General features: G+C 38.5%; 1 non-coding gene across 1 annotated transcript; it reads right to left on the bottom strand.

Moving 5' to 3' along the window:
* Positions 1-525: 525 nt before the first annotated feature.
* On the bottom strand, positions 526-634 carry LOC112438950 (U6 spliceosomal RNA). Its single transcript, XR_003027263.1, has one exon. It is a non-coding gene; the product is annotated as a U6 spliceosomal RNA (small nuclear RNA).
* Between the last annotated feature and the right edge of the window lie 24933 nt (positions 635-25567).

Genomic DNA, 25567 nt, shown 5'->3' with positions numbered 1-25567 from the left:
CTAACCCCTGTCCTGAGGGAATGTGTGACTCCACTTTGGTTCTGACTACTTTTACGTCACCTCGACAAGTTCATATTTGTATGCTGGAGGTATTCTGTCTGGGTAACTGGCATTGGCCACTAAGAATCAGAGCTCCCTTTCTCTTGGGAAGGAGACCTGCTGAGAAATTAACTCTATACAGGAAACTCCTGCTGTTATCAAATATAATGTTGGGCAAAATGTAATAACCATTTAAAAATTACTTTTAGACTCGATAACATTTGAGAGCTAACCTATACTCTTTCCTGAGAGTCATGGAAGATTTAATCAGTTTATTTGCTACCCATCTCTTACAGTAAATTATCAGTGGTCAAGATTCATAGTCAAATATCCACATAGTATCAAAACAAGTAGAGTAGACAAAAAGCCACATAAAAGCTCCATGAAAGGGAAGGGAATTGTAGGCTAGAGGAATCTGGAGGGTTCAGGAAAGACATGCGTCTTTTTAAATGTTTATTTTATATTTTTACATTTTAATTTTATATTTTTTATATGGAACACTTCACAAATTTGTGCATCATCGTTGTGCAAGGCCATGCTAATCGCTGTATCATTCCAATTTTAGTGTACGTGCTGCTGAAGCATAATGAAGCACATTATGGGTAGAATTTTTTTACTGATTCTGAGAAACCCACAAAAAAAATCCTCTAAAAATTCATTCACTTCTTAGCAATTTATTTTGAAAAATGCATATTAACAAGAAAATGAATTAGATATTTCTTGTTTAAACTAATTAGCTATCTTTTATGATGAATCTTTAAATAGAAAATTATCCCAGCACTTTGGGAGGCTGAGGTGGGTGGATCATTTGAGCCTAGGAGTTTGAGACCAGCCTGGGCAACATGGCGAAACACTGTCTCTACAAAAAAAAAAATACAAAAAAAAAAAAAAAGAAAAAATTAGCCAGGCATGGTTGTGCACACCTGTAGTCCCAGCTATTTGGGAGGCTGAGATGGGAGGATTGGTCATACCTTGGAGATAGAGGCTGTAGTGAGCCGTGATTGCACCACTGCACTCCAGCCTGGGCAACAGAGCAAGACCCTGTCTCAAAAAAAAAAAAAAAAAGAAAAGAAAATATTCACCTCACATTTTAAACAGAAGCTTTAAAAGTGTGAGCCATTAATTTATTTCTGACTTTCACTTACAGGATTTCAGGAAAAGAGAACTTTGCTTGATGTATTTTTCTATATAGCATTAGTTCAGGAATAAAAATGGCTTTTGACCTTTTTACTGGTCTCTTTAGAATTTCTGGCTCAGAAATTTTTCATGAGGAATTTATTTCCCCAATTTTATCAATCAGTTGTAAAACAAAAATATTTAAGTAGTGAAAGAGTTCCTGAACCCAGTAAACCCATCATGCTGATAGTGCTATGACCACGACATCGGAGTTCAATATATCAAAACTGTTGCAACACAAAGTGAATTTTATCCTCTGGAAAGCTCACAGCTGGTTTATTTTGAGCTTACTAAGATTTCAAACATTCTGGTGAAGTCAATTGCAATCTCCTTTATTTATTTTCTAAATGTACATGCTCTGTGTTTGTCTTTGTGGTTGTCGTTAGTGCTAAGACTCATAGTTTATCCCTCAGCCAACATCACTGGAAGCTTTAGTTCTTTTTCTTTGGGGTAAGTCAATAGCTGAGTGCACATTTGCAATGTTAATGGACAAAACACACCAATTAAGAGGGAGGAATGGTCAGAATGGGTAAAAGTTGCTAGACCCAACTACATATGACTAGGAGAGAAATGTAGAGATACAGATAGCTTGAAAATAAATTGATGGAACAAATTATGTTAAAAAATAGCAATATGAAGGCTGAAGTAGGCTAAATTAACATCAGAGAAAACAGACTTGAAGAAAAAGAGTATTGCCAGAGATAAAAAGGAATGACAAAAATTATTAATTCTTCAGAAGACAAAACAAACATAAATGTGTATGGGCCTAAAACAGAGCCTCAAAATATATGAAACAAAAATGACAGAATTAGAGGGAAAAAATTCCAGAATTTTAGTGGAATATTTTTATTCACTGTTTCTCAGGATTTGAGAGGACAACTAGCCAAAAATCAGTGTAAGACAGAGGATTCGAACACATTATCAACTGTCTTGATCTAAGTAATAATTATGGATGGCTCATTCAACCACTGAAAAATGAACACCTTTTTGTGTAATACACATTTGTTTTAGTGAATATGGTATGTTCACCAATGTACAACATATTTTGGGCCATAAAATAAACCTTAATATAGTTACCAGATTGTAATAGTATAGACTGTGTTCTCTGATCACAATGAAATTAATTAGAAACAAACATCATTAATATTTAGGTAAATCCCAAATATTTGGCAATTAAAAAGCATTTTAAAATATTGATAGGCCAAAGGAGAAGACACACATAAATTATATTTTTAACTCAATGATGGTAAAAATATTTCAAAATTTGTGGGATTTAGCTGAAGAGATGCTTAGGGAGAAGTTTGTAGCTTAAATGCCTATTTAGAACAGAACAAAGAAAAGTGATGTAAGGTACCACCTCAGGACACTAGAAAAAGAAGAGCAAAGTAAATCCGAAGTAATTGGAAGGAAGGAAATCATAAAGACGAGAGAAAATATCACTAAAACAGACACAAATGAAAAAGGACATAAATCAGCAATATTGGGAAAAAAGAAGGCTTATCACTACAGATCCTACAGAAATTAAAATAACAGATAATATTGTGAGCAAATGTATGCCAAAAATGAGAAAACTTTGATGAAATAGACAACTTTCTAGAAAAATACAACTAAAATTGATGTAGGATGAAACAGAAAATCTGAATAGCCTTCTGTCTAATAATGAGACTGGTCTGGGCAACATGGCAAAACCCCATCTGTATCTGTCAATTTTCATGCTGCTGATAAAGACATACCTGAGTCCGGGAAGAAAAACAGGTTTAATCGACTTACAGTTCCACGTGGGTGGGGAAGCCTCACAATCATGGCAGAAGGCAAAAGGCACTTCTTACATGGCAGCAGCAAGAAAGAACGAGAGAGAAGCAAAAGCGGAAACCCCTTATAAAACCATCAGCTCTCATGAGACTTACTCACGATGGTATGGGGGAAACTGCCTCCATGATTCAATTGTCTCCCACCAGTTCCCTCCCACAACACGTGGGAATTATGGGAGTACAGTTCAAGATGAGATCTGTGTGGGGACACAGAGCCAAATGATATCACCATCGCTACAAAAAATACAAAACTTGGCTGGGTGTGGTGGTGTGCATCTGTAGTCCCAGTTACTCAGGAGGCTGGGGTAGGAGGATCCCTTGAGCCCAGGAGGTTGAGGTTGCAGTGAAACATGATTGTGCCACTGCACTCCGGCCTGGGTGACAGAGTGAGACATTGTCTCAAAGAAAAAATAAAAATTGAAAAGCTTAGTCTCAAATTTACACAGAATGCAAATGACCTAAGATAGCCAAGAAATTTTTAAAAAGAACCAAGTTCAAGAACTTACATTACTTGGCTTTATAACTTACCATAAAGTTAGAGTAATTAAGACTGTAATATTTGTGAAAAGATAGGCATACAGATCAATGCAAGTAATATAGATCAATAGAAGAGAGAATAGAGTTCATAAATAATTTCATATGTATTATATACGTACATACATGTGTTCAATTGATTTTCAACAAATGGTGCTAGAATAACGAGGTATTCACATGAAAAAAGAAAACAGCCTGTATCTTACTCTGTACAGAAAGTTAACACAAAATTAATTATAGACTTAAATATAATAGCCAATATTATAAAAATTTTAAAAGAAAACATGGGAGAAAATTTTGTAGCTTTGTGTGGTTATCTTAGATATGACACATTAGGCACAAACCACAAAAGAAAAAAGATAAATTGAATTTTATTAAAATTTAAAACTTCTTATCCAGAGACACCATTAAGAATATAAAAAGGTAAGCCACAGAATAGGGAAAAATATTTGTAATGCATATATCTGATGCCTATAAAGGACTCAATTTCAGAAAATATACAGAATTCTTCTTATAACTAATGAGACACACAACTCAGTTTTAAAAATGGGCAAAAGATTTGCACATATAAATGTAAATGTTTCTATTTTGGAAGAGTGTGGCAGTTTCTTTAAAAATTAAACACATGCTTAATACACAAACCAGAATACCTCTTCTAGGTATTCACTAAAGAAGATTGAAAACTTATATCCACAAAAATATTTGTACACAAATGTTTTTAGTATAATTATTCATGATAGCCCAAAGCTGCAAATAACCCAAATGTCCATCAATATTTGCTGAAATGACAAATAAAATGTGATTATATATCAGTATAATGAAAAATTAGTAATTAAAATGAAAGAACCACTGACAGATGTAGTAACATGCAAGGATTTCAAAAACCATTATGTTGAGTGAAAGAAACCAGACACGAAAGAGTGCATGCTGCATGATTCCATCTATATCAAATTCTAGAAAATGCAAACAAATCTATAGTGATGAAAAGTACATTAGTGGAGGCTGAGTCTGAGGTGGAGGAAACAAATAATCTTTTGGGAGGTGATGGAAATGTTTAGTATTTTGATTGTAGTGGTGTTTTCATGTGTGTTGTCAAAAGTCATCAATCTTACATTTTAGAAGATGCAGTTTGTTATATTTTCATTATGCTTCAATAAGGCTAATTTAAAAAAGAACTTCTTAAAAGCAAGAAAAAGAAGGTATTGACAAGAAGTATAAATGGTATTTTAATTAATTTATAAAAGAGTAAATGGATGAGTCTTTGTAATGGTCTTTTAAATAATAATTCAATTCCACTTACTACCATTCATACTACAAAGTACTGTGTTGCAACAGTCTATTAAAGTAATGAATCACCATTTCTGCCAATATTATAATAGAAACCTCAGCATTAATTTAAAAACTCTAGTATTAAAAAATGTTGACAATTATAACCAGTTGACTTTCTGTATATTTGGGATAAAGGTTAAAAACCCTGCAATGGATTATTTGCTGAGAAACGTTTCTAAATAGTTGAAAATCTTCTCTTAAAAAGAAAAGAAAAGAAAACCTTCTCTTTTATGTGTTTTAAAAACAAAACATAAAATCATCAATATAAATTCTTTAATTTTTATTTATTTTTATTTTTTATTTTTATTATACTTTAAGTTTTAGTGTACATGTGCACAACATGCAGGTTTGTTACACATGCCATGTGCCATGTTGGTGTGCTGCCCCCTTTAACTCATCATTTACATTAGGTATATCTCCTAATGCTATCCCTCCCCCCCTCCCCCCACCCCACAACAGGCTCCAGTGTGTGATGTTCCCCTTCTTGTGTCCAAGTGTTCTCATTGTTTAATTCCCACCTATGAGTGAGAACATGTGGTGTTTGTTTTTTTGTTCTTGTGATAGTTTGCTGAGAACGATGGTTTCCAGCTTCATCCATGTCCCTACAAAGGACATGAACTCATCATTTTTTATGGCTGCATAGTATTCCATGGTGTATATGTGCCACATTTTCTTAATCCAGTCTATCATTGTTTGACATTTGGGTTGGTTCCAAGTCTTTGCTATTGTGAATAGTGCCGCAATAAACATACGTGTGCATGTGTCTTTATAGCAGCATGATTTATAATTCTTTGGGTATATACCCAGTAATGGGATGGCTGGGTCAAATGGTGTTTCTAATTCTTTAATTTTTAAAAAACCTAAAATATAAGACTCTTAAATGTTGAGTCACAATTGCGTGTGTATGTGTGTGTGTGTGTGTGTTTATGCTGGGACACATAGTTAAATTTAGTCAATAGTTTCATAAAGACTTAGACTCTAATTCACACATGATATATCTCATTAAAAAAATGGATTTGCTGGGAAATCATATGTTATGTAGTTAAAATAAATTAAGCATTTAATGTTATTTGTTAAGTAGTGAACAGATGGATGTTTTCTTTGATTGAAAATATTAAATATGGTAATAAAATAATTTAATACAACTTCAGTAATAAGCTGTTCTAAATGAAATATGTATAATAAATAATTTGGTTGGCCTTTGTTCCTGGTTCCTGGGAGGTAACCTCTAAACCTCTGGGATTTCCTGAGTGACAAGTGCGTCTTTCTTATTCATGGTGTGTCCCTCAGATCACAACTAGTAGTTTATGCTAATGAGGTGACTCAAGATGGGAGCATGCCACTCCAGAAAGACCAACCACATGATTAGAGGGGGTTGGGGCTTTCAGCCACCTGATATCAGTCCAACTCCATATTAGTCCAGCTTCTAGGGAGGGAGGAGTTTGGATATTGAGTCACATGGACAATGGTTCACCAATCATGCTTATGTAATGAAACCTCAATAAAAACTCTGGACATGGAAGTGTGAGTAAGATTCTTTGATTCGCATGATTCTTTTTCTTCTTCTTTTTTTTCTGAGATGAGGTCTCACTCTGTCACCTGGGCTAGTGTGCAGTGGCATGATCTCTGTTCACTGCAACCTTTGCCTCCTGGGTTCAAGCGAACCTTCCACCTCAGCCTTCCAAATAGCTGCAACTACAGGCATGCATCACCATGCCCGGCTAACTTTTTTATTTTTGTAGAGAAGGTGTTTCATCATGTTGCCCAGGCTGCTCTTAAACTCCTGAGCTCAAGTGATTTGCCTGCCTCAACCTCCCAAAGTGCTGGGATTGCAGGTGTGAGCCACCATGCCCAGCCGGCGTTACTCTTTGGTTTTTGTAACTCTTTGATGCCAGGAGAGTAATACATCTTTGAGGATGACAGAAACTTCCTACACTTATCCCTCCACATCTCTTCCTCTGGCTGGTTCTAGTTTGTCTCGTTTTGCTATAATAAAACTATAAACATTGCGCTTCCTGAATTCAGTGCATCATTCTAGTGAATTATTTAAACCTGAAGGAGTCTGTGGAGATACTCAAAATTGTAGCCAGCTGGTCTGAAATGAGTGTGGCCATGGGGATCCCCCAACTTGAGACTGGTGTCTTAAATGAGGGCAGTCTTGTGGAGGATTGTGCCCTAAGACTTTGCAATTTAGAATACTCATTGCGAATGTCTCAGTTTAAAATCTTTAACATAAAGTATAAAAATCATAAAATGATTATTGAAAATTCTTGGGGTGGGAGATCTCTTAGTAATGTACTGTGAAAAGGGTTTAAAAGTGAAAAACTTTGTGCAATGGGCAAGTGTAACCACCACTTAGGGAAGAGCAGATTCTCAGCTCTGTAACCCAAATGTGCAGCTACAGCATCTAGATGGCTGTTTTTTGGTAGACATTCATATTATTTCATGACTGTGCTGACCATTTGCTATTTTAGCTTATTTCTCCCTTCTTTTTTTGTAGTAGACTCTGATTTGTGTTTAGAATTTGCCCCTCTGCGCTTTCCAAGCCTCCCATCCCATATATACTTCTGTTTCTTGAGCAGAAGACTACAACCAACTTTAAATCCAGTAATTATTTTGGTTTAAGCCCAATCAGCACATTTATTTCCTTTATCCACAGTGGTTGACTTATGTGGCCCATTTTGGTTCAGTGAGCTATGGAGAGATATTTTCTAAAGGTTTCTGGGAAAGAGATTTTCTTGAAATTGCAAAAAGCCTGTCTGACAAGACACTCACTTTCTGCTGGATATTAGGGAGAAAATATGTAGTTACAGAAACCCTTGGTAGCCATCTTCCAAACACAAGATAAAACCTTAAGATGAAGAAGACGCTGCAGACGGCAGTTTGTGGTATCAATGTTGAACAGCTTATTTGAGCCAGCCCTGAGGCTTATATGACCTCTGAAATTTTCATGTACATGGGTAAATGCATTCCCTTGACTGTTCCAGTCAGTTTGGATCAGTGCTTTCTGATTCTTGTATCCAATACCGTTCTGAGACAGTAACTTTAATAAGAAATATGAGGATGGTTTTGATAGGGAGTAAAAATCAAGTGTAAAATAACATTCTTACAAGAGAAAAAAGGTGTGGTGCATTGGATCTATGTGTTGGTTTAGGCACATTTGACCACCTCTGGCCTTCTTCTAAATCCCTTGAAATAAAAGAAAATATATTTGTCAAAACTAGACCCACTACTTTGATGGAAAACAAGAAAGGGCAACATCAACATATCAGAAATGGTGGGAAATTTCCTGGATGATGGAAAGTAATGGGATTGACCTGATAAGGGTTGAAAAAACACACAGAGAAAACAGCTAGGTAGATAAGAGCAGATTCTGAGAAATTTCAAGGGAACAAAGAACAGAAAGGGTCATGTGACAATAGATGGGCCATTGGTACTGAACAGGGGCCAGTTAGGTTCATAAACCCTCTCACACTGAGCCACAGGTCACAGAGGTGAGGGGTGGGTGAGTGTCCAGGTGAAGACACCAAGATTTGCACACCAGACAGTCAACCGCTGCCTCAGCCGGGTTTCTGGTTAGGAAGTGGAAGCTTCTAGAGAGCACACTGTCAGCCCCCCTCAATTCACACCATTTGGGGTGGGAGTGAGGAAAGACCTTTGCAACTGCAAAGCTAACTAAATAAAGCTTCCCAGGTCTTCATTCATAGAGATAAATGGGAATTCTTAAAGCTTCCCAGGTCTTCATTCACAGAGATAAGTGGGAATAAATCTTCCCAGGTCTTCATTCATAGAGATAAGTGGGAATTCTAAGAATCTCAGATGCCATGTAGAAAACCAATAGCTAGAAAGAGAAGGATCAAGCTGAATGAACAGATCACTGGACCATAGAAAGAGAATATTGAGAACAAAAAAGGTTACAAAAGAAGTTTATTTTCTGTCTTTGGATATAAACAACAACATTCAAAGAATCTATTCATAAAATAAGAATTGGCAGCTATAAAAAAGTAACTCAGAGTACAGAAGGGTTTTTGAAAATAAAAAATATGATTGTCAAAATAAAAAATGTCTAATGGAAAGAATAAGTAATGGAATGAACTGAACTCAAGACTGCAATAGTGATAGGACTAAGAATAGGATTAGGTAGGCAGGAGGGATTTTTCATTTTATTCTATATTTTTCTATGTTGTTTGAATTTTTTTAAAGTAGTTGAGTAAAAAAGAAAAATTTAAAAATGGAATTGACTCAATAATTCTACTTTTGATAACTACTTTTTAACATTAATTCTAAGGAAATCAACCCATATGCAGACAAAAATATATATGCCACATATTTAATACATCTTTCATATTTATAATGCCAAAACATTGCAAATAATCTAAATATTAAACAGAAAAGTGACTTAATAAATTATTGAGTACACATGTTATAATACTTTATGCTACCATTAAAAATCATATTTCAAAAAATATATCTAAATGTGAGGAAAACATACAAGATGTATTAAGTGATAAAACAGAATCAAAACTATACTTAGTATATTCAAAACAGAAAGTATGTAGAACCAAGTATTCATTGTGATTATCTCTGAATGATAACGGTTTTTACTTCTGTATTGCATAAACTGTTTATATTTAAAATCTATCACTAATTTACTTAGAAAATGCTCCTAGGAGAGAAAAAGGAAAGACTGTGATAGCAAGCAGAACATAGATGGAGTCCACATGGTCCCTTTCTGTATCTCTCTCGCTGAGGTGTATATTTCACTGAGTCTGTGAACCGGCTGGAGAGAAACCCTAGATGAAGATTCAATTGCTTTCTGGAACAGAAGGTGTGCCTACTGTTTTGTAGTTTTGCTGATTTTGTTTTGTTTTCATTCAGAACAACATTGACATGAACCCACTCAAATAAATCATATTTATTTTAACCAACTGGTGTAGTGGGAACAAAATCTTTATATATTCATGTATGGCATGACACATACAACCCGTACACACACATACACACCCCCAAATCTACTCATGTGTTTCTTGGCCAAAAACTCTTGGGAAGTGTTATGCTTTTTTTCCAGTTTTTTAGCCTACATCTGGCAGATTGAAAAGTATGAGTATGTACATACAAGAGAATTTTGCAAAAATATGGCAATCTTTCTTTGCTCTAAATTTATAAAATTTTAATGAATTTGTGCCTTCTTACATTCTAGGTATTTTCAGGAATTAAAGGAGATTATCCATTTATTAAAGAGGCATTTTATGTGTTTTTTAAATGAGTTACTATTTGATGTTTGCAATGCCCTGGCAACACATAGGCATTGTACTATTTCCCGTCCAAAGTTACTTGATTAGAATAATAATATTGTTTTTCCTCATAGTAGCTGTCTTCTGTCATTCTTCTTTGTAATCAATAACTAGATCGCAGTAGAGAAAAAATGCTTTGAAACAGAACATGGATTTGGAACCTGTTTTTAATGTGAGAATTCAGGGTCATTCAACACAGCTAGGCAGTTTTATTTTCTTTGTAAATCCATTTGATAAATTGCCACTTTATGCTTAAATAGAGAAGCTTTCGTCCACTCTTCTTCGGTTTTTATGAAATCAGTTTAATGTAGTGAAAAAAAAATCAGGGGCTTTGGGTTCATACTGGCTTCAGCTGGAATTCTGGCTGTACTGTGTCCAAACTGCATGATTTGGGAAAGGTTACTTTTCTGAGCCTCAATTTATTTATCTGTACAATCAGAATAATATCAAGGATGAAGGGAATGACATTTGTAAAAGAAAATGACAAACTAGTATAGAGCTTGGATCTGAGTTGGTTAAATGTTTCTAATAATGTATACTATGCTATAACCATTGTTGTTTTCCTGTACTAGGGGCTTGGTATTCCTCTGGACTGAATTAGAAGCCAGGAGGCTTAGAGTCCAGCCTAAGTTTGGCTGTTACCTGGCTGACATGATCCTGAGCCTGTTCATCCTCATCTGTAACATGAGGAGGTTAGAGGAGATGACTAAGGCTTCTTCCAGCTCTGAATGGGGATTTTGAGTAAAAATCTTACTTTGCACCATCACACGTGTGGCAGGTGTTATGGCCACGTCAGAGCTGAGACTGGGTTGGAATTAGCAACGCCCTCCTTAAAAAGTCTCTGTGTTTGAGGCTGATCAGTCTTCTGTCCTAGGAAGCTGGCAGAGTGCAGGGGCTGGGGGAGGCACTTTTTTTTCAGAAGTAATTTATAAATTGATACATACTAATTATACATATTTATGGGGGTACATATGATATTTTGATACATATATACCATGTGTAATGACCAAGTCAGGGTGATTAGGATATTTGTCACCTCGAAGATTTACTATTTCTTTGTGCTAGGGACACTCCAAATCTTCTAGCTATTTCAAAATATACAATAATAGTCACCCTACTGTGCTATCGAGCTCTAGAACATATTCCTTTTATTTAATTGTATTTTTGTACCCATTAACTAGCCTGTTTTCATCTCACCCTCTCTCCTACCCTTCCCAGCCCCTGGTATTTATCATTCTACTCCCTACCTCCATGAGATCAACTTTTTTTTAGCTTTAACGTATGAGTGAAAACACCTGATATTTGTCTTTCTGTGCCTGCCTTATTTTACTTAACATAATGACCTTCAGTTCTATCCATGTTATTGCAAATGACAGGAGTTCATTCTTTTTTAGGTGGCTGAATAATATTCAGTTGTATACATATACCATGTTTTATTTATCCATTTATTCATTGATGGACACAGGTTGGTTTTGTTTCTTAGCTATCGTGAATAGTGCTGTAATAAACATAGAAGGCAGATATGTCTTCCATATCTTGATCTCCTTTCTTTTGGATAGATACCTGGCAGTGGGATGGCTGGAAAATATGGTAGACCTGTTTTTAATTTCTTGAGGAACCTTTGTACCGTGTTCCATAATGGCTGTACTAATTTGCAATCCCACCAATCAGGTACGAGCATTCCCTTTCTCTACATCCTTGTCAGCACTTGTTATTTTCTGTCTTTTTCATAATAGCTATTTTAACTGCAATGAGATGACATCTCATTGTGGTTTTGATTTGCCTTCTCCTGTGAGTAGTGATGTTGAACATTTGCTCATATATATCTGTTGGGTATTTGTATGTCTTCTTTTGAGAAATGTCTATTCAGATCATTTGCTCATTTTAAAATCGGATTATTTTGGGTTTTTTTTTTGCAACTGAATTTTTCTTAACATCTCAACTATCAGGGAATGAGACTTAACCAAATTTTCTGCTTTGCTTGGAGCCCAAGAGTCTTGTGGGAAAAACAAGAGAACTCTGTCCATTTTTGGAATTTTAATATGTACTGCACTTTCTGAGGTACTTGTGGGGCGGTGGGGTGGGGGGGTGGGTGGGAGGGTGGTGGGGGGGTCTAAAGGAAGCCAGAATGAAGACAGACACAAAACATTTATTTTAAAAAAAATCTCTTTTTGTGAGGAAGAATTTTGGCAGGTTGAGCCGAACTGAGCAGCAGGGGCTAAATATTAGAGTTCAGATAGGACATGAGGCTGTGCTTATCAACCCAACATGGCCTTTAGTCCCCAAATCCCCTTGCACAACCACCAGGCCCCCTTCCCAGCTCTGCAATGCCTGCCCACTCTATCCACTCTATGGGGAATGGGGCTGTGTACAGAGGAGAGAACCAGAGGGGTTCAGCAGCTCTGCTGTGGCAGGCTCTTCTGCAGGAGTTCTGATGAGAGGCAGCAGGTGTTGTCCAACTGGCTAGAGACGGAGAGCAGCCGAGCTGCATAGCTTAGAGGAGAGTACTTGGCCTGGAGGGGTTAGTGGCCTGTGGGTGATGGAGTAAAAATGGTCAACAGGGCAGGGAGCAGAAGGCAGGTGGAGACCATATCGTATATGTGACAATCTCCACCTTTCTTTATGACTTCTAGGGGAAATGATCCAAAGACCCGCCAACTGGTGGACATTTGGGTTACAGCCCTGAAAATTCTTTGACCTGGTTGGGAAAAGGAAATTCAAAAAGGTACTGGACTTGCAGCTAATAAGTAGGTGTGTGGGTATGGGTGGAGGAGGATGCCAGGGCTGGGGGTGGTTTTGTATTGACTATTTAGATCTGGGATCTTATTTGTAACCTCTCTATACTTATTGGCTACTCTCACTTGGAATGTACTGGTTGTCCCCAGTATTTAGAATCATGACTTGCTGCTGTTACCTTACAGTTTAGCTTGTCTTATGGCAAGTGCTTGATGCCTGCTGTGTGCAAAAGCCTGCACTAAGTGCTGTGGAGGACGTTGTCCTGCTACTCACTGTCCACACAGTCTGGCCTCATGATCCTTCCTCTTCATGAGGAAAAGTGCTTCCTCCATCCTTGGATATTTCTCTGCAGATAACACAAGTGGTAGACTAGAACATTTCCAAAATATTATTTTTTATGGTAAAATATCATTTTATATGAGAAAATATAAAATATCATTTTATATGAGAAAATATAAAATATCATTTTATATGAGAAAAGAAAACACTTCCTCTCAGAGATCATCACTGTCAATTTGATATAAATTCTTAGAGTCTCCTTTTAATGCATATTTATCTTTCAACAAACATTGAGTCAATTGCATTTACAAAATGAATCACTCTGTGTATATGGTTTTGGAACTTACTTTTTCATGCAACGATACATTGTGAATAGTTTTCCAAGGATAGACAGAAAATCATTCCTCAGCTGGGTCTTGCAAATGACCTGGAGCTTTTATTTTTGTGGATGCTCTCTTTAATTAAAACTTGAGTTCCACATACGGATCTTTTCCTTCCATCCCTAAATTTGCATATTCCAAGAAGCCCATTTGTTAAAAATTATGAACGGAAGGATTGAAAGAAGAGAAATCTTTCTTTCCATTTAAGAACCACATAAAAATGCTCTGAATGTATATTTGACATTATCATCTGCTTCACAGATTTCTTTGGCTGGTATCCATTTAAATTGTTTTACTCTGTGCCACATGGGCTCTGTGAAGCTATCAGCTGGTCTTCACTGGGGAGATGTGGCAGAAGAGAACTGAGAGGTGGTAGAAGGTGGGAGTGGGGGGGCAAGGAGAGTCATTGAGAGTAACCAACACTTGTTCCTGATCCAGGGCCTGGGGTTCACGGAAATGTCAGCATCACTCTAGTGAGGACTCATGCACTGAGAAGATTTTCTTTGGAGGCAAATTTGCCTTTATCTTCAAACCAAACAAAATCGAAATGGCCAAATGCAGGCTTTTCTTTTCTGGGGGCAATGTTTTCTGCAGAATATTAATAGGCATTAGGAACAAAAAAAGGGTTCTGTGGTAAAGCAAATTTGGAAAATGCTGTATTTTACATAAACCTGTTTCTTCAATGCAGGACTTCTCGAATACTTTAGCATGCTAATATGCACTCTCACCAAGAGAAGGAATCTATCAACTTTCCCCAAACTCACACACTCTCATTCTTTTGATTTTGGGTATCTGTATATTAACAACTTTGGAAAATGCCAGTCCTGGAAGTATAGTCTTCTATTGATACTGAAGTCAGGAAAAACAAAAGTGGTTCCGTTTTGTATTTAGGGTTGAGATGTTAGCCTGTAACTTGTCCTTCTTGGGGGTACTTCAGTCAAAAGCTACCTTCTAATGGGAGGTGGGTGTGACAGAAGTCGTTCTTGGGGATTTTAAGTAACAAATGCTAAGCTGAAATGCTTTTCTGAGAAATCTTTGAGCAGAGCTGGTTCTTTCCTTAGACTGCTTACAAAGTTTGCAAAATAACAGGTGTTGGCTGAGAGATGAAAAGTGTGTTTATAGGTCTCAGTATTTTCCTTCTTATATCCCTCAAACCTTTCACCTTTATAAGGGCTGTCATCCTGGAATGAGACCCAGGCAGCCTTCCTTCCTAGACGCCAGCTGAAGGATCTCTAGTTGCCATCCACGCCCCGCCTCCCCTTCTTGGAGCTGGTGATTTACTGCTGTAGTCTGAACGTTGGAGAATGTTCTTAATGAGCCTTACGACTGGGGGCTGTGCTTGGAGCTGCCTCTAACCACAACTATTCTTAGTAAAAAAAAAAAAAAAAAAAAAAAAAAAAAAATTACCAGAAAACTAAGACCCCAGAAGAGGACCTCTGATGGGATGGTGGGTGTTTGAAAAAGAGAGGCAGTGTAGCATTCCTGGTTATCCATAAATTAAAACAAACAAAGGCATATCACATCCAACTGTAGTCAATTGCTCCTGTAAGAGAAGGAGTGTAATTCAAAGAGGTTTATGTATTTTGGCGGAGGATGGAGTGTGTGTGGGAGTTTGAAAGCATAGAATAACATGACCAGGAACTAGCTCCAGTGGCTGGGCAGCTCGTGCTTGCTCACTGCATCCGGCTAATGTACCTGGAGCCAATCTTTTTTTGCCTCCTTTATCCCTATTTGATCTCTTCCATGTCTGAGGCACCAAGGGGTGTTGGAAGAAAGGCTGCATGTTTCTGAGATAACATCTTATGTTTTCACAATTAGGAACCATTTTAAAGCATAGTTGAATATTGTACTCTTACTCTCTCTCTCTTTTTTTTTTTTTTTTTTGGACAGGGTCTCACTCTTGACCAGGCTAGAGGGCTGCGACACGATCATAGCTTTCTGCAGCCTCAAACTCCTAAGCTCAGGCAATCCTCCTCAGTAGTTGGGTCTACAGGTGCATGCCACTGTGCTTGGCTATTTATTTTTTGTAGAGATGAGGGTCTTGCTATGTTGTCCAGGCTAGTCTCAAACTCTTCAGCTCAAGTAATCCTCCTGCCTTGACCTCCCACAGTGTTGAGGTCATACATGTGAGCCATGGTGCCTAGTTCTATCTTATTCTTATACCAAGCCTGTGAGCAAACATGGGATTTATCTCCATTATATATATATAAGACAGTAAAACATAGAGACGTTAAGATCTTATGCCTGAAATTATAAAGCAAGTTAATGGCAGAGCCAGAGGGGACTTGGCTTTCCAGTTAGGGGGCCCAGGCTTTTCTAATCTAGGACTCTCTGGGTTGCTACACTAACTTCCTGTGCTTTAACATTTCAAATGAAAAAGGACTGAGTTTTGGTCACAATGATCCACTCACTACAAGTTGAATCAAAATCATTAAATGTGTTTATTAGAACACTTTTTTTGAGTCACCTTTCAGCTGTAGGGCTTAGGTTAGGATTGTGAAAATAAATGAAGACCCCTCAAATTAGAACAAGCAAAGGCTACTTACACATAACTCGCTCTCACGAGGGAGTCAGTCACCATCACTCATATTTGGCAGAGACTCCAAGGCAGGCAGAGGAGCAGGAAAGTTTCATGGTAGAACAAGGAGAAGACCTTAAGTACACCTTGATGAGGCTATTAGCATGGGGAAGTTAGAGGTGGGCTAACTGAAGTGGGCATCCCATGTGATTAGTTAAGGGTGCTTATTTGGTTTTCTCCAGCTGGTCCTAAATTGGAAGTGGGAACAAAAATGAGGGAAGCAGTGAGTATCAAGTGTTGAGTCCTGGCCCTTTTGGATCAATTGCTATAGGGATTATTGTCTGGCTTTCTGGAGTGGTTACTACAAAGAGTAGGTTGGCTTCCTGCACTGGTTGCTGCAGGTTATGGGTTACAGTTTTGTTGTTGTTGTGGTGGTTGCTTTTTGAGACACAGTCCCACTCTGTTGCCCAGGCTGGAGTGCAGTGGCTCGATCTCGGCTCATTGCAACCTCTGCCACCCTGATTGAAGGGATTCTTCTGTCTCAGCCTCCTGAGTAGCTGGGATTACAGGCTCCTGCCACCTTGCCTGGCTAATTTTTGTATTTTTAGTAGACGTGGGGTTTTACCATCTTGGCCAGGCTGATCTTGAACTCCTGACCTCGTGATCCACCTGCCTCGGCCTTCCAAAGTGCTGGGATTACAGGCGTGAGCCACTGCGCCGGTCTACGGTTTTATTTATATATATATTCTAGCCATTGTCCCTTTGTATATTCAGCTTCTCAGGATTGAGAGGGAGTGAAGGAATAGGGAGGGGATCTGGGAAGTGCATGGAAGTGAGGGTTCTGGCACCACCTGGGGGTTAACACTTTGCCCCTACTTTTTTGGTCAGGCACTGTTGGCGGTTATCAGGAGATAGAAGGGGTTGAGAACTACTCCTGTAGTCTTAATATCCTCTCTCTTGCTTAATTTCATTTCATTTGACATTATTAGTTTCTGTTGTTTGACTTTTTTTTTTTTTCCAAAGCGATGCGGTCTTGTTATGTTGCCCAGGCTAGTCTCCAACTCCTAGGCTCAAGCTACCCTCCCGCCTTAGCCTCACAAGTAACTGGGGCTACAGGCGCATACCACCATGTCTGACTGAGAATGACTTTAATGCAGTAGACTATTGCTTATCATTTCCAAAGCAGTGAACTTTCAGATGCTATTAGCAAATGTGGACCCAGACCTCTGCCACCTGGTCCTGGATACGCTGGGTATTTCTCAATTCTGGTTCCTTGAAGAGATTCTACTTTGCAGGAATTGGAGAAGGTTTCTAAAAGGAAGGGACGTAAGAAAGAAATTTTGAAGAATGGATAGCTTTTGGGGCAAATTAAAAATGTGCTGGAAAGTGGAAAAGGCAGAAAAATAGGAGCAGTATGGGCAAGTGTATGAAGTAGAAATATGTGTTCACAGAATGGCAGATAGCCTGGTATAGGAATGCGATTGGTTTGGGGTGAGACTGGAGGGACCTTGAATGTCATTCCTAGGAGCTTGGGTTTTATATGTGTTGGAAGCCTTAATGTTTTGAATAGGATCTGAAATCCAGCCCATTTCTACAAAATACAAAAAAATTTAGCCGGGTATGGTGGCGCACCTGTAGTCCCAACTACTCAGGAGGTTGAAGCGAGAGAGAGTTGATTGTGCCCAGGAGTTTGAGGCTGCAGGGAGCCGTGAACACACCACTGCATTCCAGCCTGGGTAACACAGCAAGACCCTGTCTCCAAAAAGAAAAAAAAAAAAAAAAGATCAAAGTTGCATATTTAGGACGATTACCATGGCAAAAGAGTGTATGTTGACTTTGAAGAACAAGACGAGGTTGCAAGTGGTGGAAACTGATCTTAACTGCTTTCCATAATGAATAAGTAAGTTTTAACAGAAATTAACACGTCTTTTGAAAGGCAGCTGTCAATACACTTCCAATTGAATGTTTTGGGGACATCCAGCTTTCAAATGGGTATAAATCATGAACCCACCCCAGATCCCACATGGAAATTCTGAAGCTATTCCTCAGGCTCAGCTGTGAGCCTGGGTGGAGGCATCAGTAGTCAATTTTAAAATGTTGCTGATAACAGGAAAGGCTAAGGGGGAGGAGCTATGAGGAGTGAAGGCAGGAAGTACAGGGAGCCAAGAAAGACAACTTGGTTTGTGTGGCAAACGGTAGCAGGGTATAGAATAAATGATTATACGGCAAAACAAGAGGAGAAACTTCAAATTATTCTGTTACAACGTGTCCTCACAAACCTTGGATTCTTTCTTTCTTTTTTTTTTGTGATGGAGTCTCACTGTTGTCATCCAGTCTGGAGTGCAATGGTGCAATCCCAGCTCACTGCAACCTCCACCTCCTGGGTTCAAGCCATTCTTCTGCCTCAGCCTCCCGTGTAGCTGGGACTACAGATGCGCGCCACCACGCCCTGCTAATTTTTGTATCTTTTTTTTTTTTTTTTAGTAGAGATGGGGTTTTGCCATGTTGGCCAGGCTGGTCTCGAACTCCTAACCTCAGGTGATCCGCCCACCTTGGCCTCCCAAAGGGCTGTGATTACAGGCTTGAGCCACTGCACCCGGCCTAAATTCTTATTTAAAAAAATTTTAAATTATGTCAAAATTTGACTAAATCTGTATTGACCAAAAATCTAGCTTTTTGGAACAAATGCTTAATATTAGATTATTTACTTGTAAATGTTCTAAAAGGCTTCAAATAAGTGCATAATCTTTGACGTGATGCATGAATTAATCTTACTGAAACAATCAGATGAGTTTTCAAAGAAGTGTACATGAAGATGCTTATTATTTATAATGGTGAAAAAATGGACACAGCAGGAAAATAATTAAATACATTATGATATGTTTAAGCAATGGCATGCAATGCAGCCTTTAAGATGATATGACTATATGTTGACTTGGAAAGACATCCATGGCATGCTAAGTTTTTTTTTTTTTTTTATACTTTAAGTTTTAGGGTACATGTGCACAATGTGTAGGTTAGTTACATATGTATACATGTGCCATGCTAGTGTGCTGCACCCATTAACTTGTCATTTAGCATTAGGTATATCTCCTAATGCTATCCCTCCCCCCTCCCCGCAACCCACAACAGTCCCCAGAGTGTGATGTTCCCCTTCCTGTGTCCATGTGTTCTCATTCATGGCATGCTAAGTTTTAAAGAAAGGAGGTATCCAAACTTTGGATATAATATGTTCCCATTTTTGTACTTTAAGTATGTAAATATTCTTATATATAAACATCTGGAAGGCTACATAGCAAATGCTAACAGTGGTTTGATCTAAGCTATTTGACACAGGCTTCTCTATTTTCTTCTTTAAATTTCCCCTTATTTTCCGAAAAAAAAAGTTTTTGCCATGAGAAAATAGAAATTCATTTTACAAGTTTACTTCTGTTAAAAGAAATAAAGTGGTTAATTCTCTTGCAATATCTTTGGAATAAAAAGAGTATTTCCTCTTTAATAAACATATCTACATATTTATAAATATACAAATATGTGTAAATTATATAAGTGTATATGTAGTATATGTGCATTTGGGTTCCAGTGGCTAAATATACATGTCTATTTATATAAAGGCTATATATGCATAGTCTAGGAAACCTAGAAAATATGCTTTTTTGATGTGGTCAAATTTTCTTTTGTAAAAAGATTAAGAGACTCTGCATAATGGTGTGTTTTTTCCCTTAGAAATTATAGTCCTTTCCAGGTGGGAAAAATCACTGCCTCAGCTCTGGATCTTTCAACCAAGGCTTGGAGAGTGGTTGCATAGCAACTACTGTTGGCATAAATGACCAGCCTTGGTTCTCTGGGGGATGATATTGACTTGCACAATAAGATGATGCATTCAGATACTTTGCCAGCTATAATAGGATAAAAGAGCTAGGACCTTTTAGGAGCCATTTGAAAAAAGACTTGGTAAAATGGAGAGCTTCAGTTTGTTCCATTGGAAATGATGAATCGAATACAGGACAGCTTTGAACAATGAAATTCTACAATGCAAATTCCTCAAGAAAGGAATCATTTCCCTTCTTTTCATCAACATTCATTAAGTTCCTACCAGGTACCAAGCTCTGTACTAGTTGCTAGGGATATAGTAATGATAACAAGCAGTCTCTACCATTTGGGAGCTTACAGGACAGTAGGAACAACACAAAAGCTAATAACTCTAATACCTGATGCTAAGCGATCAAAGTATATGGGAGGATGTTATGGGACACAGAGAAAGCATATCCAGTGCTACCTTGGGATTGTTCAATAAGCCTTTCTTGAGCAGTGACTGTGTGTTTTGACATGGGGCTACAAAGATGAATGAGACTTGGCGCCTGGCCATAAGGATTTAAAACTTGACAGAAGAGACATATAAACAATTCAATCTAATACAATGTGGTAAATGCTCAGCTAGCAGAGGGATTAAAGTATGAGAGCACAGAGGTGGAGATTAATGAATGATTTAATGCCTACTTAATACTCTATTGTTTGCAAAACCCTTAAACATACGTGATCTCATTTGATGTTTATGAACAGGTAGGATTTATCTCTCTCTTATTGATGAAGAAACTCAGGCTCAAAGATGTTGTGATTTGTCTAAGGTTGGTGTCATAGTCTGCTTGAACTGTTGTGATAAAATAAGACAGACTGGGTTACTTAAACAATAAAAATGTATTTTTTTTACAGTTCTGGAGGCCAAAAGTCCCAGATCAAGGTCATATGGAGCTGGTTCCAGGTAAGGGTTCTCTTCCTTGCTTGCAGATGGCTACCTTCTGTCTGTGTCCTCACATGGTGGAGAAGGAAAGAGAGTGAGCAAGCTCTCTAGTATCTCTTCTTATAGGGACATTAATCCTATGTGACCAGAGCCCCACCTTTTTGATCTTATTTAACTTTACTTCCAGGGAGGCCCCATGTCCAAATAGAGCCATGCTGAGAGGTTAGGGCTTCAAAATAGGAATTTTTGGGGAACACAGACACTCAACGCATAAGAGTTGGGCTATGTACTTGGGGCTTCAGCCAATAAATCGTGTGTGTGTGTGTGTGTGTGTGTGTGTGTGTGTGTGTGCTTGTGTGCTTGTGTATTTCCTTCACCATATTAGATCTATGAGGTATTTTCTCCCAGTGTGATGAATCTGTGACTCCCTCTTAACACTGAAGACATAAACGGGTCTGACATTTTGGGTCTCTGGCTACTCTTCCTTTCCCAGCTTATCTTTAGGACTTGCTGACATGCAATCCTTTCTACAGTGCTCTCCTTGGGCTTATGCACAGTCCATCCGTACCCATTTAGGTCTTGTCACTTGGAATCTTCAGTTGTAAGGAGATCATGACCTGGAAGCTAGTTCTGTTTAAAAAGAATTGGGTGCCTGGGGCAGGTCCCCATTGCCCTATCCAGGATGAGACTGCAGCCTGCTCCAGGACCATTTAGAGAAGTAGGAAGGAGGTGGTAGAGGTAGCCAAGGTGGCAGCCAGGACTTACAGGGCTGGGAAGGGTATTTTGCCCAACAGCAGCAGCTGCTGTTACATGTTGGGCTTCCTGTCTTCTTACCCTCCCAATCAAGGAGCACAGCAAATGCTTCTTCCTGCCTGTGTGGGGCTGATGTGCCCACTTCCTGGCTTCCTCCAGCCTTGTGATCTTCAATCTTTGCTGCACATTCAAATTACTAGGGGGACATTTAAATACTATTAATGCTCACCTTATCCCCAGAGATTCTGATTTAACTGGAGTGGGACTTAGGGTCTCTAGTTTTTGAAAGCTCCTCAGGCGATCTCAACATGTTGCCAGGATGAAAATTGGACACATTCCCTCTGCCCCGTTTTCAAGGAGGTGGGGCATATGCTGTGATTCCCAGGCTTCTACAGCCTCATCCAATTTGATTCTCTCAAGACCTGTGGGATAGAAGGTATCATGACCTTAGAGATGAAAGCCTGAGACTGCATTTGGCCTCTGAGTTGGGAGGGGTCTGTTAGTAGGCAGAAGGTTTAGGTAGAAACAAAGGCCAGACTTGCTATAAGGAAATCAGGAAGGAATGATATTGTTTTCTTGCTTTTTAAGGCAGACAGGATTTCATTCATTTGTTCATTGAACAATATTTATTGAACAGCTCCTCCATGCCAAGTGCTGCACCAGGGGATGGGTTAAGAGGTAGCCCTTGACACGTGACACCCTCTGGGGCTCAGCCTTGGGTAGCGATTCTTTGGAGAAGTGTGCATTGTCAGAGCATTGTGGAACTGGAAAAGACACTGCCAGGGACAGTTTTCTTCACCTACGTGACTTATATACTGAAAGAATGAAACTAATTTGTTCTTCCATTTAAAATTAAGCCTAGTCAGAATTTGTAATCTTGCTGGGATGTAAGTTTACAAGCCATAGCAAGGGATAATTATGGCAAATTTGAACTATGGCTTGATGACCAGGAAGAGAGAACATATTGCGCTAGACCCACGAATTCCACTGACGGCTCTGATACCCACGAAGTCCATCCATCTCTGTGCAGGGACATTCCACTAAACAAAGCCAATTGATATCTCACATTCTGAAGATTTTTCAAATATTATTACTAAGGCATTTTCCCTTGTTTTGTTTTAATTCAAGTGGGTTTTTATTTGAGACTTAGAGGTCATAAATTTTATATCCTCAGGCTCGATTTAAAACCTGGCCACAACAGATAGTAAACAGCGGTCTCATTTTCTTGTAACAATAGTTCATGACATTGTGGTAAGAAACTACACTTGGCAGCTGAACATAACAAAAAACGCATGGTCTTTGGAGTTGAACTGGCCCAAATACGAATCCTGTTCTGTCATTTACTTTGTTGGGATCCAGGGCAAGTTACTTAAGCATTTTAAGCCTCTGTTTCATTTTTAAAATGGGTATAGCAATGTGAAAGAGTATATATATGCCTTAAACAATGGATAGTATGTAATTGGCTTTTGAAAAGTATTCCTTTCTCCATTTGTAATGACATGACACATGGCACATCTCAGGACCCTGGTTTAAGGAGATGTGAAGCACATAGAAGGTCTTAGTTGAAATTTTGCATTGCAAAAGGAGATCTTATAATCTCCACCATGAATTATAAATATCTAAAGAAGAGAAACAGTGTGTTTCTTATGCTTGCAAATTGCCTTTAATCTTGTATGCTTGTGAATAGTTGAATGGCAGGCAGACACAACGGCTTTACGTTCAAGTGACAAGACAAACAATAATACCTGTCAATAGAGACTTACCTCTGTGCCATACACTTTACATATCTTATTATTATTTTTTAAAGACAGAGTCTTGCTCTGTTGCCCAGGCTGGAGTGCAGTGACATGTTCACAGCTCACTGCAGTCCTGACCTCCTGGTCTCAAGCAATCCTCCCACCTCAGCCTTCTGAGTAGCTGGAACCACAGGCAAGCGCCACCACGCCCAGCTGATTTATTTTTATTTTTGTAGAGATGAGGTGTCACTATGTTGCCCAGGCTGGTCTCAAATTCCTGGGCTCAAGTGATCCTCCTGCCTCAGCCTCCCAAAGTGCTATTTTATCCTCATAATAACTTTTAAGAGAGGTGTTATCTCTTTTTGCAAATAAGGAAACTAAACAGTAGTCAGGTTAATTGTCTTTCCCAAAGTTACACAACCAGTGGTAGAGGTGGGATTTTAAGCCAAAAATTGTCAGTAAATCATTGGAGATGGTGGCTATCATATTAAGAAGTCTATTTCTTGACTAAGCTCAGTCATGAGATTAGCATTCCAGTACCAACATGCTGGACACTTGCTGAATAGATGAACACATAGAATCAGTGCCTGCAAGCAGGGTGTGCCTAGTTATCCAGCAGGATGATTTCCTGGATGAGGGTTCGAGCCAAGTGAATGGGGTAATGGCCCCTAACAAACCCAGGGCCCTTGGGTCAGTGGCATCTACAATGCAATGATTACATGCTAATAATTTCAGTATTTGCATTATAGTTCAGGAAATAGAAGAACAAGTCTTTTCTTATTGCTTTGCCTTTGTTGGACATTTTGGTTGAGTACGATTTTTCCTTATCACCTTCTGAATACTTTCTGAAATACTTTCAACTGCAATTCGACTTTCAGTCTTTGCAAGTGTATCCATTGGGTGATATGTATGGTGTTATGACATTTATGTTCTAATGACACATAAGGGCTTCCAGATTTGTAGTAAGTCTAGAATTCATCTCCAGTGACTACACTGAGCAAAAACAGAATATGCACTTTGTAATGATAAAAATTCTTAGTAATGGTTCTGTAATTAGCCTAATGATTTCAACAACTGATCTTTAATATGCATGAGCTTAATTCCTGTTAAGAGCAGAAATCTCAGATTCCTCTCAAGGTCTCCCTTCATACTTATCTTCAATAATTTAATAAATGTGTATGAGTCTATAGTTGCTCATGTTTTCTCCATTTATATGCATTTATCTGGGTCAACATGTGGTTAGAGTGATGACATACAAAGGAAATTCAGGCCTCTTGTCTCAGAGCCAGAGGCCTGTATAAACATTCCTGTGTCTGAGATTTGGGGGTTGGAGAAGGTCTCTGGACCTGTCCCCTCAAAATGTCAGGAGCTTACTGCATCTCCCAAAAGGATAGTGTCTAGAAAATGTAGAGTTTGTTGATAAAAAATACATAGTGATCATTACATTGACATTTGAAGTATCTGGTTCTTTTCAGAATAGGCAGATGATAGTAAAAGGTCATTGGTGGTGTTGATGAAGGAGAGAGTGGTTGATGAGTAGGATATTAATAATGGCCCTTTACTGAGGCAAGCAAACAGAACCCAACAGACAATATATGGGCAAATACTGTTAAAAACACGGCAACACAGAAACTCACAGGGCTCCACAGAAATACAAGCAAAAACAAACTCCAGACCTCTTGGCTTAACATAATTCCAGAAAAGACCCAGTAAGGGTCTGGATAAAGTGTCCATGGCCAAGAGGAACTGAAAAAGTCAGATTCCAGGGGTCCTCACATTTCTGGTTTCCCATTAGATTTTATCTCCCATCTCAAGCAGTAGGATCTGGCAAGAGGGATACAAAAGACTCTGCAATTCAACTTTCAGAAGAGCTGGGGGAAGAAGCAAGGCCATGCCTCTCTGTTAGTAATCCTCTGTGCTTTAGACCACAGTGTGAGAATTTGGAGGCGAGAGGGCAAAAGGAGGTTGCAGCAGGAATCTTGGCCTGGGATCAGTTTGAGGGAGTTTTGCATAAAGGTATTTACTTTGGGAAGATAATATTAGCTCAATTATTTCCCATGGAAACTGGAAAATAAACTCCCACTTTAAACTAAACACATGCACATACTTAGTTTCTGTTTGCACTCTTTCCCTGACTAGTGAGTGAGAAAGGTCTGTGTGTGTGTCTGTGTGTGTGTGTGTGTGAGAGTGTGTATGCTTCTTTGTGGCCCTATTTTTGCTTTGCTTCAACTTATTTCGTCA

This window comes from Pan paniscus, chromosome 12 (genome assembly GCF_029289425.2).
Source record: "Pan paniscus chromosome 12, NHGRI_mPanPan1-v2.0_pri, whole genome shotgun sequence".
In the NCBI taxonomy this organism is placed as follows: domain Eukaryota; kingdom Metazoa; phylum Chordata; class Mammalia; order Primates; family Hominidae; genus Pan; species Pan paniscus.
This window is presented reverse-complemented; position numbering and strand designations above follow the sequence as displayed.